This window comes from Pteropus vampyrus, unplaced genomic scaffold (genome assembly GCF_000151845.1).
Source record: "Pteropus vampyrus isolate Shadow unplaced genomic scaffold, Pvam_2.0 Scaffold373, whole genome shotgun sequence".
Lineage (NCBI taxonomy): Eukaryota > Metazoa > Chordata > Mammalia > Chiroptera > Pteropodidae > Pteropus > Pteropus vampyrus.
The window spans coordinates 1,055,740-1,070,907 of NW_011889154.1; the positions used below are offsets into that span (position 1 = coordinate 1,055,740).

The following is a 15,168-nucleotide window of genomic DNA, read 5'->3' on the forward strand; positions in this document are numbered from 1 at the left end:
CAAAAGCCCTTTCAGTCTTCCTGCTTTAATGGCGTTCCTTTAGCAGGAGAAAATAATTACCAAAGGAAAAGAGAAAAGAAAGAAAAGAATTTACGAATACATCATTTCCTTAAATTAAGCAAGAAGAGGCAAGTGTGGTTTCTATAAAAATGATATCTTCATAAAAGTCTTCCAACTGAATACTTCCTAAGAAGAAACAAATCCTTCTGCATGGAGCAGAGTTGCTCTGATAAAGGGCAGAACAATTTGTGGGAATGACCAAGAAGACACTGTAATGTGGATTTGAGTCTATCTTAGAAATGTCCCTATAAACATGTACACGTAGATAGGATTTTACTATTTTTTTCTGCATTTGAAATAGAAAATAAAAATCAGAATGCTGAATTCTTTGTTTAGAGAAGAAGTTGCTATTCAAAGCATGTGACACATGTCTCAACTGAGTTGTAGCTGAAACTACTACTATGCTACACTTATCTCTAAATGAGTAGTTAGTAAAACTTCAGTTTCCCTCTGCCCAATTTTAATATTACATTTTAAAAAATCAGTTTAGGTAGCTATATAGAATAAAGGCACACACATTTAATCAAGTTAAATCAACATAGATGTAATCTGTATTTCCGAGTGTGATTCAATAGGACACTTGAGCTTAGAAGAATTTAAAAGTAGAACAGCACTTAGTTTTAGGCAATTTCCCTATATGGGCTCCATAATATTTGAGAGAAAGGTCTTGATTTTAATAATCACTGATATGTTTTATCAAGGTTTTTGTTCTGGCAGGGCAAAGTTTATATTGAAGGCGAAATTAAAGATGCTAAACCATAAAAATTTCTCATAAGGAAAACTGATATACTCAGTATTCCCCCCCAAAACACAATTGTTCCTGTGTGATTTGAAGAGTTGTCAGAAAATTACTTTGTAATTTTTTAAAAGAATCTGTTAACAAGTTCAGTTTGGCAAGATTTATATGGCCTATAATTTTTGAGATAAAACATTTCATTTGGCAAACTAATCTTAGAATAGAAATACATAGAAAAATGGAGAAATGTATGTTTTAAAAAATATACTGTATTTGTAAATGCACTCAATTTTTTTTCTCATATAAAGTAATACTTCTCTTAAATGAGTTAATTTTTTTGAAAGTCATAGAATTTTAGATCTGAAACTAGGAATATTTCAAGGAGTGACTTCCCTATAGCAACTTTAAACTGAACTAATAAATCGTAAGGAAATTAATAACAAGATAATTGACACCAGATTTCTATGAACTTCCCTATTTCATGACAGAATATGAATTTTCTTAAACAAGTGTAGCTTTTATAACCTAAACATTTAAATTTCATGTATTTTGCATAGATATATTCAAATTTTCTTTATGGCTCTGAATTTCCTTTTTAAAAATTTAAGCAAAGAAAACTTTATCCTTTGATATTAGATAAATTAGGGTATTTATAACATAACTTGCCCTCATGTCATTTTCATTCAAGTTAGAATGAGAACTATTGCTATATAAGCAAAATTAGGCCAGTGAAAGTTGTTTCCTGTGACTGAAATTCTGCTATAAATAACAGTCAAAAGACAGTCAGCTCCGTCTTGGTAAAAATAATTTACAAAGTGTTTGCATTCAGTCCAAAAATCACTTTCTTAGTTCTAAACATTCCTCATCCCAGGGTCTGACTGCAATCCAGATTGCTCCATCAGCACTTTACAAAGCCATTCGTGAAGACTCTCAAAGCTAAAGAAAGATCTGTCTTTAATTGTTACTTTTATTATATGTCTTTCATCTTGTAATTCCATAACTTCACGTGCTATGCCGCGGAGACAGAGAGCATCGATCTCTCACGCACTAGAGCCAGGCTCACTGTGTCAGGAGTGTACAGTCTCGTCTGAGTCCACAAAAGAAATAACATCTCACTCATTGGCGTCCCTGTCCCGGCTGTCTCGCCACCTCAGTCCCTTCCCCTCCGCATGCCCTCTGCTTCTCAGACGAAAAAAAAAAAAAAAAAATTCCTCAGCATTATTGGCCAGGAGGGATGCTAGCCCGGGAGTCAAGGGCTGGAACGACGCTCAGGCATCAGCACTCTGTCTTGGGCACTGGAGTGGCGGGCTGCCCCTTCCCACGGCCTCCCAGAGCCACCCAGCCAAGCAGAGACATCTCGCCTTGCGCAAAAAGCGCAGCAGCCCAAGTCCTGAATGCAGGGTCTTCATCCCCGCGCGGCCCTCGGAAGGTCCCTCCCGCAGCTGCAGCCGACCCTCAATGAAAGTGCAATTTGTTATCCCTCCCAGCCCAGAGGAGAGGTTTCTGTTTGGTCTCGGCTCCAGTCCCTCTCATTCAAGTCGCTGAATACCGGGTCTCAACGCTTGCCATGCAATTTGCCGGGAAAGGGCCTCGGCCGCGGGCAGGGACAACTCTACAGTGACCTCCCGCTTAGACTCCGTTCTCTGTGTGTGTCTCTCTCTTGCTGTGTCTCCGTTTCTCCCTGTGCCCGTCTCTCTTTGTGCCTGTTTCTCTGGCTTTTTCTCTTACGAAGTGCGCGCGCGCGCGCGCGCACACACACACATACACACACGCGCACACACACACACACGGAGGAGGCTCTCTCCACAACCAATGCCAAAATGTCACCTAAAAAGCAAGTGCAACAACTTGCTTTGGAAACGACCCAGGAGTCAGTCGAGACACCCCCTGCACTGAGCAGCCCCCTTCCTCCCCTGCAAGGTGCATCCGCGGTTGGGGGTGGGAGGAGGTATGAATTTGGCCGGTGGAGGTGACTGGGACTGGTGTTCTCATCTCCCCCTTCCAGAACCCTGTCGCAATTAGAAATCTACCCCCTCTCGAGGACCCAGGGAAGAGCGATGAGGACTGCACGCCTGGAAAGGGGCGCGTCGGCCCCGGGGTTCCTGGGATCCTAAAGGGGCCGCGTCCCCGAGTGCGCCCCAGGCGGCGGAAGGCGAGAGTGAAGGGGTCCCGCAGGAGGGCGGCCAGGAGCCTAGCCTACAGTTCCTCCACTGACAAGAGACGCCGCGACCGCGCGGCGGCCAAGAACCACCTAGCGCGCCGCGACAGCGGCGGTGGCAGCGACCCGGACTCCAGTGGTCACAGCCACGCGCGCAAGCCCCAGCCCTGCGGCGCAGCCCGGCGTTACCTTGCCGCTACCCGCAGTCCGACCCTCCGTCTCTGCGTCCGTTCGTCGGTCCCACGAGCCTCAGCGGTAGGATGAAAGAGGTGTCCTCGCTGTCGGGACAGGCTCTCAGTGGGGTGAGGAGAAGGACTAAAGAGAAGAGCCGAGGCGGCTGCGGCTGCTCCCGCCGCTGCTGCTACCGATTTGCCGGGGCCGAAGGTGTCGAAGAGGCCGTGTCCTGGGGATTGCGGGGCCCGGAGCGCTTCGCTCCCCTCTGGCGAGGAGACTGAGAGCCCGGACGCGGCGGGCTGGGGCGGCGAAGCTGGGCTGGTCACCCGCCCCTGGGTGCATGTTAATACGGTGGAGAGGAGGAGTCCCGCGCTTCCTCCGCCCAACCACCGGAGCCGGCGGGTGGGCGGCGGCCGCGGCCGGGAGCCAGCCTCTCTCACCCGCCCCAGCTACTACGGCGCAGCCACTAGCCCTGGCCCCAGCCCAGGCACGTGCGCCGAGGCCGCGGGGAGGCGCCGGCGTACCCCGGAGCGCGCTCCTGGCCTGCGGGTTCTGCTCGCAAGAGCTCTCACACCGGACGGAGGGGAAAGCCCTACATCCCAGGTAAGGAACCTAGAGGCGGCCACCCGTTAGTGGGCGTGCCCCATCCGTTCCCTTGCGCAGCGTCTCGGGAGAATTAAACCTTCCCCTCCCCTCTTGACAGCCGTTGTTCCCAACCTTGCCTTTTTAAGGGAGGGCATTAGGAGCTCACAGTACTTTCTATCACAGGAGATCATGTCGATGAGCAGAGGGTTTGCTGCCTTCTCTTCATTCTCAGGGTCCATAGTTGCATTTTCGAAGAAGTAATTGCCACAGAGGAGACAGAGTAGTGAAAAGAGTCCGGTCTCACAAGGACCGACGTTCAAATTCGGTGCCATTATTGTCAATGAGTTATTCTTCAGATCCTCAGTTTCCCCATCTATGCAATGACAAATCTTGGAAGGATGTGTGGATTAGATTACACAATTTAGTCCACCAGTTCCTCTTGGTATTAGCCTAAAGGTAATCAGAGAAATGAATCCCTTTTTCTCTTGTCCTCTCACCTTTGTAAACTCACCACACTCCCTCCAAGGGTATCTGGAAGCCAGGCTCCTTCACATAAGCTGGGGTCTTCACCTCTACTTAGAGGTACTCCCAAAATAGAAAGAATCCATGTGGCTTTAAAGTAATAACAGAGATATATGGTGTGAATAGGTGAACTGAGATGTAGATCAAAGAAAAGAAAGTCAATCAAGTATTCATTGAACTCCTTCTCTACCCACTCAAATACTAAATGTTCTGGATGATATAGTTAAAATAATCATGGTTAATTAACCACTGTCTTCCTGTTTCCCTCCACTCAAAAAAGAATGGTCATCTTCATGGAGAATGTCCTTTGTGCTACAGCTCCCAGAGAGAACATCATGCCAAAGAGTATATAATCTTCTTTATGTAATTGTACCCATAAAGTTATAGCATAAGATTTAGCATCTGCTTTGTGTGATATCTAATTATAAATATTAATAGAATATGCTTTTTAAAGAAAACAGTTCTAAAAATGCAGGGAGGTGAAAAACAGTTACCATAAAAATATGACTCAGATAAATAATCGCTTTTCCACAATTCACTGAGTGATTTTCCATTAAAGAAAAGGAAAAAAAAAAAAACACTTTAAACCACTAACCACTCAAAGAAATGGAAGTAAATCCTCAACATTGTAGTACCATGATCAGCATTGCTTTCACAAAGCTCTAACAAATATCGCCAGCCGATTCAGGAATGACTATATAGGGGCACTTATGCTTCTAAAAAAATTCCATGAAAAGGCAAAGTACTGACAGGAAAAATTGCCTTCATAATCTGGAAAAAGCTACTACCTTGCCTTTTCTGATTTGTAAATATGTTTAATCCATAGAATTTTTAATGAGGTCACATAAATAAGAAGGCTAATATAATTGTCAGGCCTTAACCCAAATTAGGTAACTTTACTAAATAAAATTGCTTGAAGAGGAAAATAAATCTTACAAAATTCCTATGGTAGATTTAACCCAGCAATAATAGTATCTATATAACACTACTATTAGAATTTTCTGACTGTAAGTGAAAGAAACCAAATTTGGCTAACTTAAGAGAAAGTAATTTATTCGTAAGATATTGAAAGCTTCCGTAATTGAAGGGAGGACTGGAAAGCAATCTTGGAAACAGGCAGGGTTTGAGGTAGTACTGGAGGGCTAGAAAGCTGGAAAGACAGTATAGTTTGCTTTGATGCTGCTCAGTCAATACGAGTAAGTGTCAGCTGTTACTTCTAACCTCACGTTGCTAGATCAAAATTCAAATCAAAGGGTAGATCATTTCTTTGGCCAAACCTCAGTCAGGCAACTAACTCCCTGGCTATATCAGCATAGGGAAAGAAAACATTTTTTTTTTTTTTTAACTTCCAAAATGGAAAACAGGCACCTGGATCTATCAACTTCCAAAAGTATACATAACTGGGGATAGGTAACTCCTCAAAACAAGTTCAGGAAGCTATTAGGAAGGAAAATTTGATGCTAAAGTCAAAAAAAGAAAAATGATAAATGTCTGTTACATTGACTAGCTATGAAATTTACATTAAATCTTTAGCGTTATCAGGAAATAGTGATATTGTGCAAGTAAAACTGATAACCACTTTTTTTTGTAATTAAAACAAGTATACATATGCTTGTTTTTAGTTAAAGAAAGCTATTTAAATATATATATGGCCAGTTACCTTATTTATAGAAGCAGAGTGCCTATAAGCACTACTATAAGCCAGGGCTAGCCTCTGTGTCTCTTTCTAGTCATAGACAATGTGATAGCTGAATAAAAGCCCTGGAAAGATGTCTACATCCTATTCCCTTGAGCCAGTAAATGTTATCTTACATGACAATGTGCAGATGTGATTACGTTAAGGATCTTGGGGTGGGAAGGTTATACTGAATTACCCCATGGTCCCAATGTAATCACTATGGAAACAAGACAGAAACAAGAAAGTCAAAGGCAGAAGGAAAACATGGGACGATAGAAGCAGAAGTTGGAGAGATGTTCTTTGAAGGTAGAGGAAGGCAGCCATGAGCAAAGGAATATAGCTAATCTCTAGAAGCTAGGAAAGGAAAAAGATTCTCCCCTAGAACCTTCAGAAAGAATGCCAGTCTGTTACAAACATCTTGATTTTAACTCAGTTAAACTGTTTTTAAACATCTGATCTCCAGAACTGTAAGACAATAAATTCATGTTGCTTTAAGCCACCAAGTTTCTAGTAATTAACAACAGCATCCATAGGAAAATAGTATAGACCTCTTAGCTAACTTTTGGGAGCATACTGTTGGTAGCAGGTATCATGAGAGCCCTCACTACAGTAGAAACAGAAAGATCTATCTACTTCTGGAGAAGAAAACTTAAAGGAAGCCAAGCTAAATCAGCAATGTTTTGGTAAGAACAGGAAATTGGAAACAGTGAACAGATAGTATTCCTATTCATGAGTTTTCATTTCTCTGGTTAAATCAAAATGGTGCCTCTCCTCTTAAACCACAACATGGTCAAATAAGAAAAATCTCCTTAAAATGAAGTATAACTGTGCAAGAAGAAAGATCTCAAAGGACAATATAAACGATAAGTGTGAAAGACGTTTGCATTTCTTCTGCATTAACAAAGCATTCTCATTCATGCTCATGGTTTCAAGTAACATTTAAATGGTGATCCCAGACCTATATTTTCAGCTTTAACCTCTTAGCTGATTTCATATTTATAAATCCAAAGACCTGCTAGACAAATCCATTTTGAACTTCCACTGGTACCCCAAATTTAACAGTCCAAATTAAAGTCACCACTTTCTGCCTTTTCCCTCCATTCAAATGTATTCCTATCCCTGTTATATGTTATGGTTTCATGGCACTATCATCTAGCAGGTCACCAATGCCAGAATCCTGTGAGTTATCCTAGAGTTCTGCACTCACCGATCACTTCTAATCCACCACCAAACACTGTTGAATTCTCTTATCATATGAATTGATCTTGAACCCTTCCTATATTTCCATTTCTATTATATATTTCCATCAGGCTTTGTCATCATCTCACTTCTGGGTTAGTATCCTTCTAAGTTCTTTCTTTTCCCTAAGTGTTGACTCCTCTTCATTGCAGCAAGAGTCTTCTAAAATACAATCCTGATCATGTTAATCCAGTGCTTTACTTACATTAGGCTTGTTCTAAACTTATAAAGTTTAGTTCCTTATAATAACATACAAAGCTCTTCATAAAGTTTCTTTTATCTCTTTCTTCAGCCTTTGCTTTCAAAATTTATCAGTTATGCTTCAGTACATCAGACTACTGGTTATAATGCTATTTATGTAACATGCTCTGGAATGTATCTGTAACTTTGTCATACTATTCTCTCTGTCTTGAATGTCATCTCTCAGAGTTGTTGTTGTTGTTGTTGTTGTTGTTGTTGTTGTTTAAACTGGCTAATATTTATTTCTCCTTCAAGGCTTGCTTCAGTATTCCTCATGCCTGAATCATTAGGTTAGATTAAGTGTTGCCAGTGCCCATCACACCTACTATTATCTCAGTTCAAACACATTGTATTAAAAATTTCAGGTTATCTAGGTTGTTTTTTGAGACTGTAGCTCTCCATATTTAGATAGCCTAGTAATTGCCTAGCGTAGTAATTGCCTCTTAATAGGAAGGCAATACATATATGTGGGACTGAATTAACCTGAACTACTTAGAGAATATTTTATGATGTCAGTATATATGTAATATAATTTAGTAGAAGAATATGTGTAATGTAATCTGTAGCCGAATTTAAAAACTATCACTCATCAGGTTTAATCAATTTAAAGCTTTCTTTTCATGCTTAACAAATACCAAAAAAATTATTGAGAGGTCATATGAAAACATCATATTTAGTTTTTCTTTTTAATAGCCAACCCAGTGAAATAAAAATGATCTTACTATCCTCAAATACTTTTCAAGGAACATTTTATGTTTTATTTATGTTTTATTTAACCTTTTTTATGTTTTATACTTTTCAAGGAACATTTTATGTTTTATTTATGTTTTATTTAACCTTCTTTATGAAAAATATAAATGCTGGAATACAATTAATTTAGCTTCTGTTTCAACTCTCCTTTTATACCCTGTCATTTTGTTTACACATTAATCTGTATATGATGCCTCCTCTTCTTGTCACCTCTGCCACATCCCCATTTACTTTTTCTCTCATTGCAGCATGGTGTGAGTCCTGCGCATTGCAGTCTGGCTTTGTTCTGATAAAGGTGGTCTAATTTTTCCAACAAAAAGATCTTTTGAAGTTCCTATTTCCTTGATCTCTGATTAGAATTTTATACTGTGAATAACTGATTTTTCAAAATTTCCACTAGAAAGTTCAATTACCTTATTGTCTCCTGGTTTTCATTCTAGTTATCTGTCCTCAAGACTTTCTACTGCCTCTATTAAGCTACAATTATCACGGCCCCCAAGATGGCAGCTGAGGGTATTGGTGAGAATGAGCTCTCTGAAGACAAAGGACACTTGGTCAGGTCCCTGGGAGTCTCTGCAATACCCACTAGTGAAGAAGACAGAGCCCGACATTAAAGGTAGGAGGAAACTCAGTAGAGCAATGCTATTAAAACAGCAGTTCCATTGAAACCAAAGAATGAGAAAATTTTAGGAGATAGGACTGTTTGATGCTGGATTTCAAACCAGCATTTCTACACATCTAACATCTCACTTTCAAGAAATATATAGCTATCACAAACTCAGGATATACAAACCAAAAGGGCCATCTTCCATCCAGCATTAGCACTATTTCATACAGTTTTCCCACTACTGATCCAGAAATATAGAAATCATTCTGAGACTCTTCCTCCTGCCCTGTCCACTACATCTAGTCACCAAATTCCTAAAACAATAAGCTATCTATTTCACTCTACTGCTTAAAATTTTTCAGTACATCTTCCTTGTCTTTAAGATAAAATCAAAACCTTAGGTATGACATGCAAAGCCCTTCACAATTTCGCCTTCATTAAATTATCAAAATAACTAATTTGAGTGGGGTAACTTTTCACACACTGGATCAAAAATTTTATTACAATAATGTTAACAGGTTAGAAATGACAATATATAGTTAAAATAAATTTAAACAAATCCAAGAACAATCAATGTAAAAAGAACATATATTCACACATATATACTAGGAACTGCTGATAGTACATGCCCCTGGGCCAACTATACATCAGCATAATAGTAAAAGCAGGAAAAAGAATCAGAATATATTGATAACTAAAAAAGTCAATTAGTATATTATAGACACATTTTGAAAAAAGACAAATGGCGGATTTTTTAGTCTAGAAGTGTTGTATTTGAGAGTTTCCTTTTAAACAATCCCATTTACAATAGCATCAAAGAGAATAAAATATTGGGAATAAGTTTAACCAAGGAGGTGAAAGATCTTTATACTGAAAACTATAAGATAGCTATGAAAGAAATTGAAGACACAAATAAATGGAAAGATATTCTGTGCTCGTGGATTGAAATAATATTGTTAAAACGTCCATACTACCCAAAGCAATCTACAAATTCAATGCAATTCCTATCAAAATTTTAGTGGCATTTTCCCTAGAAATAGGGGGGAAAATCCTAAAATTTGTATGAAACCACAAAAAATCTCAAATAGCCAAAGCAATCTTCAGAGAGAACAGAGCTGGAAACATCACATTTCCTGATTTCACACTGTGTTACAAAGCAGTAGTTATCAAAAAGTATGGTACTGGCATAGAAAGACATATAGACCAATGGAAAAAAAATTGAGAGCCCAGAAATAAACCCATGCATGCATGGTCAATTAATTTACAACAAAAGAGCCAATGGGAAAGGGAAGTCTCGTCAGTAAATGGTGTTGGGAAAACTGGGCAGCCACATGGAAAACAATGAAACTGGACCACGATCTTACACCACACACAAACATCAACTCAAATAGATTTAAGACTTGAATATAAGACCTGAAACCCTAGAACTTTTGTAAGAAAACATGGGAGGTGAGCTCCTTGATATTAGTCTTGGAAATGACTTTTTGGATTTGACAGCAAAAGCAAAGGCAACAAAGCAAAAATAAACATGTACATAAAACTATAAAGTTTATATACTGCAAAGAAAACAAATGAAAAGGCAACTGTGGAAAGCAAATATTTGCAAATCACATATTCGATAAGAGGTATTCATACAACTCGATAGCAAAAAAAAAAAAAGGCTAAATTTTAAAATGGGCAAAGCACCTATTAAAATAAAATAGGACTTGTTAGGACCTGTTTGTCTATTATCAAAAAGACAAGAGACAACAAATGCTGGTGAGGATATGGGAATTTACACTGCTGGTGGGAATGTAAACTGGTACAACCACCATGGAAAACAGTATGGAGGTTCCTAAAGAAATTAAAAATAGAGAATAAATAACAGATTGAAAGTCAACCAAGGTGGTAATTTGGGAGGCTTCTAAATCCCTTTCCTCTTGAATGTACATTTACTCACAAAGCGATTCCCTCTGAAAGAGATCCAGAAACCATCCGAGTGATTCCTACATACTGGATAAAAGAGAAAGTACTCATATAGTACTCATATCAAAATGGTTAGGAAAGGCTAAGACACACTGCAGCAATAAAACCCACCCCCAGGATACTGCTATATAATCTGGAGGGAACCCCCAACTCCCAGCTTCTCTCTGAAGAGAGACAGGTTTGGACACCACATCTAGCACCCTAGTTTATAAGACACGTGCTGGAGGGCGGGCTCCCAAAACACCTTGCTATGAAAGCCAAAGGTCTAAAATTCATTCTTGAGATCCACAAAACTCTAGCAAACAAAGAAACAATTCTTAATGGGAGTGAGCACTTACCTGGCCTATCTCTATCTCATTACCCACTCCCCTCAGGGTCTTTCCCTGAAAGATTTATCTGCACATTTTTTAAGCTGCTGCTGCCTTAGAGTCAGGCTTCTAATTTAGCAGGTATTAGGAGCTGGCTGTGATCCTCTCCAGAGACTAGGGAGGCTGGCAAAGACCTCTCCCAGCTCCTCCTTCCAGCTTGGTCCAATAATAACACTAAGGTGCCAGTATCTCTGGGGAAGGAGCTTGTATACATACTTGTGGCTCTGTTTTTTGCGCTGCCACCAAAGGAAGGGCCCCAGATCTCCTGGCCTTAACATATAATGGGGCCTGCATTCACAAGTCTCACAGGACAGTAGCAAACAAAGGAACACTTCTTAAGTGCAGGAGCCCTCCCCTAAACCAGGCTATACTCCTGGGTCCAGCACAGAGGGAGCAGGCAAAAATGCCCATCTCCTTGTTTCTTCCTGGAAGGAATGTAACTATATACTTTCTCAGCTGCTGCCTAAGGGTCCAGCTTCCAATCAGCCTGCATATAGGTGCTGACAGGTTTTAGTACACCTTTAACAACTGAGAGCCACTAAGAACAAAGAAGGACGCTTGGACAATCACAAAAGTTTGAGAGACAACGAGGAGTTTGGGCCAGGCCGATTGCAGCATTATTCACAATAGTCAAGGTATAGAAACAACCTAAATATCCATCCATGCATGGTTGAATATGTATATATTCAAACACACACACACACACACACACACACACGTATACACACAATGAAATATTATTCAGTCTTAAAGAAGAAAATCCTGCCATTTGCAATTGCATGAATGAAACTGGAGAGCATTATGCTAAGTGAAATAACCCAGACAGAGAAGGGCAAGTACCGCTTGATATTACTTATTTGTGGACTCTAAAAGAAAAAGTCAAATTCATAGAAAGAGAGAGAGTAGAAAAGTGGTTGCCAGGATCTGGGGAATGAAGGAAATATGGAGAGGTTGGTGAAAGAGTAGAAACTTTCAGTTATACAATATCTAAGATCCAAGGATCTACTGTAAAATATGGTAACTATGGTTGACAAGACTGTATTGTATAATTGAAATTTGCTAACAGAGTAGAACTTAAATGTGCTCACCAAAATAAAAAGAAAAAAAAAAGATAAATATGTGAGTTGACAGATGTGTTAATTCAGTGGAAGTATTCATTTTCAATGTATAAGTATATAAAGTTATCACATTGTATACTTTAAATATCTTACAATTTTATTTGTCAGTTGTACCTCAGTAAAGCTGAAAAAGAGTCCCCTTCAAGTATTTTAATTGAGCAAGACATTTAACCTTTCAAAAAATTGCTTATAATTTTATAGTATTCTAATTTATTCAGACATAAATGTTCTTGACATACTACATTAAGTAAAATTGTTTAAAAACAAGTAAAAGGATTAGAATTTGACCTTTAATTTGACATGCAATATATCCAGCCAACCGAAAGAATAAATAATTACGTTATTAATCTTAATAATTTTTTTGCGTTATACTTAATTTGACTTTTTCAACTCAAGTTCATATTTTAGTTTTTTATATAAAGATAGATACGTTCATGGTATGTCTGGAGGAAAAAGGCCATTTTAAACATAGCTCTTGTTAAGGAGAATCTAGATTAAAGAATAATTCATAAAACTGGAATGACCTGAAATTAGTATAAACATGCAACTAAACCAGTAATGAATATGCACACTTATGTAGAATTTTGTTTTGTTTTTATTGTTGTGTTCAGCAGGTTTAAAAGGAAACATCTTCCTTTTTTCAGTGAAGAATGTGTCATTTAGGAAAAGTCAGCAGTGAATTTCCAGTGATTGTGTGAACAGCTGGATGGAGTATGCACAAAGAATACTGTGAATAAGCCATATTCTCTTAAGGATCAGTTTCCTTAGATATAAATTAGTCATAAAATATAATTTATTGAATCTTCAGAAGCATAACTTCTAGACGTGCATTACTAATATTGATATGTCCATTCTAAGACATCTAAGATACAGGATTTTTAAAAAAGTGAGTATGCATTCATATCTAGAAGCTGGAATGACTGAGGTACATTTCTTGGGGGTTAAGATCAGTTCTAATATTCATTCTTTCAAAAAATATGAATCATAGTCTGTTTTTAATCTATACAATATCGGGAGAGTAGGAGAGAAAAAAATAAAACATCAAAATATACTCTGTCCTTAAGAATTCTCCACTCTAAAGTGGAAATTAATGGTATAATATTAATAAAATCCATAGTATGATGCTTGTTGAAAAGCTGGCATTCAAGAAATATTAACTGATGATGTCTACAATGATACTTTTGTAAGCATTAGTATTTAGAGTGATAACATATCACATAAGAATTCACATACCAGCAACCTGAACTCTCTGAAATAGAGCTCTAACACAGTTCTTCACAGCAACTAGGTATTACTAAGGCTATCTCCTAAAGCTCATTTGAGTGTTCCTCAGGCCTTTATTCTTAATTTACACAGGGAACGTGGTAGAAACGTGCAGACTGTTCACCAAAACTAGATCCCCATGTTTTCCTGGGCACAGAGCTAATATGCATTTCCCAGACAACCTTACAGTTATGCACATAAGACTGTGTTCTGGTGAAGCGAATATAAGTAGAAATGATGTATGCTACTTCCAAGCCTGGCCCACAGAAACCTCTTACAATGTTTTCCACTACCTATCTCTTTAGACTGGCTGGATTTTGACATATGGAGTGTGCCTTGTCCTGAAAATGGCTGAAACCCTAAAAAACACTTCCACCTATTCCCCTGCTTCCAATTGCATATTCTATGAGCAAGAAATACATTTCTATTGCATTTAGCCACTGAGGTTTTGGGGTTTATCAGCTACAAAGATAGTGTTAATTCATCTAACAGGGTGAAGAAAGGAATAAAAAGTTTGAGGGGTGTCTACTGTGTACTAGACCTCACATACACAGTATTTTATTTTATTTATTCTCCCAACCAACTTATGAATTCGCCAAAAGCTGTCCCATTTCATTATGGGAAGACTGATGCTTGAGTTAAATAGCTTTCCTAAGATTCACAGGCAATAAGTGGCAAAATCAGAATTTGAGCCTTAATTTACTGGCCTTAAAGATGGTATTTTCACATATTTTCTCATAATTTTTGGTTGACTTTTAACAACTTAATGATAAGTGTTGCATTTCTTTAATAGTTCAAAGAAATAAATCAAAAGACATAAATTTTGATGTTTAAAATCACTGACAAGAAATAAAACATAAAAAACTGAAACAAAATTTCACAAACTATAGAAACCTAGGACCATGTATTGCTAAATGAGCCTAATTAACTTTAGAGATGCTGACATTACCTGTATACTATAATCTAAAACATGGTTAATATACTCAATAATGACCCTAAGTTTGGAAGAAAAAGGAAATTTTATTTATATACAATATTTAAGATGACAGAAAACTGTGCAGTTGTATAAAACAACTTTGTTGAAATATAATTGATATGCAATGAACTGCATGTGTTAAATTGCACAGTTTGATAAATTTTGGTGTGTGTGTGTGTGTGTGTGTGTGTGGTATTTGTGTGAAACCATCATGAAGCCATTGCCATGATCAACATAATGAACATATCCATCCCCTCCAAAATTTTTCTGTCTTTTTATCTTCCTCCTACCCTTTACCAAGCTGTTCTTTCTCTGTAAACTCCATTCTGTCTCTTGTCACCATAGATTATTTTCTAAAATTTTGTAGAAATGGAATCATATAACATTAACTTTTTTCTCTCACTCAACATAGTATCTGAGAGTCATCCATGTTGTGTGTATTGACACTGGGAATTCACTCCTTTGTATTGCTGAGTAGTTTTCCATTACATGTGTATATCACAACTGGTTTATCTGTTCATACGTTGATGGATTTTTTTCCAGTTATCGGCTAATACAAAATTAGCTTTTATGAACAGCTATGTGCAAATTTTTGTATGCACATGTGCATACAAAGTGTATTTTTTGCATATACATATGCAATTGTTTCAGCACCATTTTCTGGAAAGATAATTAATCCTCTCTTTACCAAATTGTGTTTGCAACTTTAAAAAAGTGAATTATCTCTAT

At 38.3% G+C, this 15,168-nt stretch overlaps 1 protein-coding gene across 8 annotated transcripts in view; it reads right to left on the reverse strand.

The window, feature by feature from the left end:
- Nucleotides 1-3,455, reverse strand: part of DLGAP1 (DLG associated protein 1) — an 822,162-nt gene extending 818,707 nt beyond the window's left edge. For 7 of the 8 annotated variants that reach the window (XM_023523037.1, XM_023523034.1, XM_023523033.1 and 4 more), the window contains exon 1: nucleotides 3,144-3,335. The gene's annotated coding sequence lies outside the window, so the exon portion shown is untranslated. Of the gene's footprint in view, nucleotides 1-3,143 lie in introns of all 8 variants that reach the window. The other variant, XR_002777128.1, reaches the window with a different exon arrangement.
- Nucleotides 3,456-15,168: the final 11,713 nt, after the last annotated feature.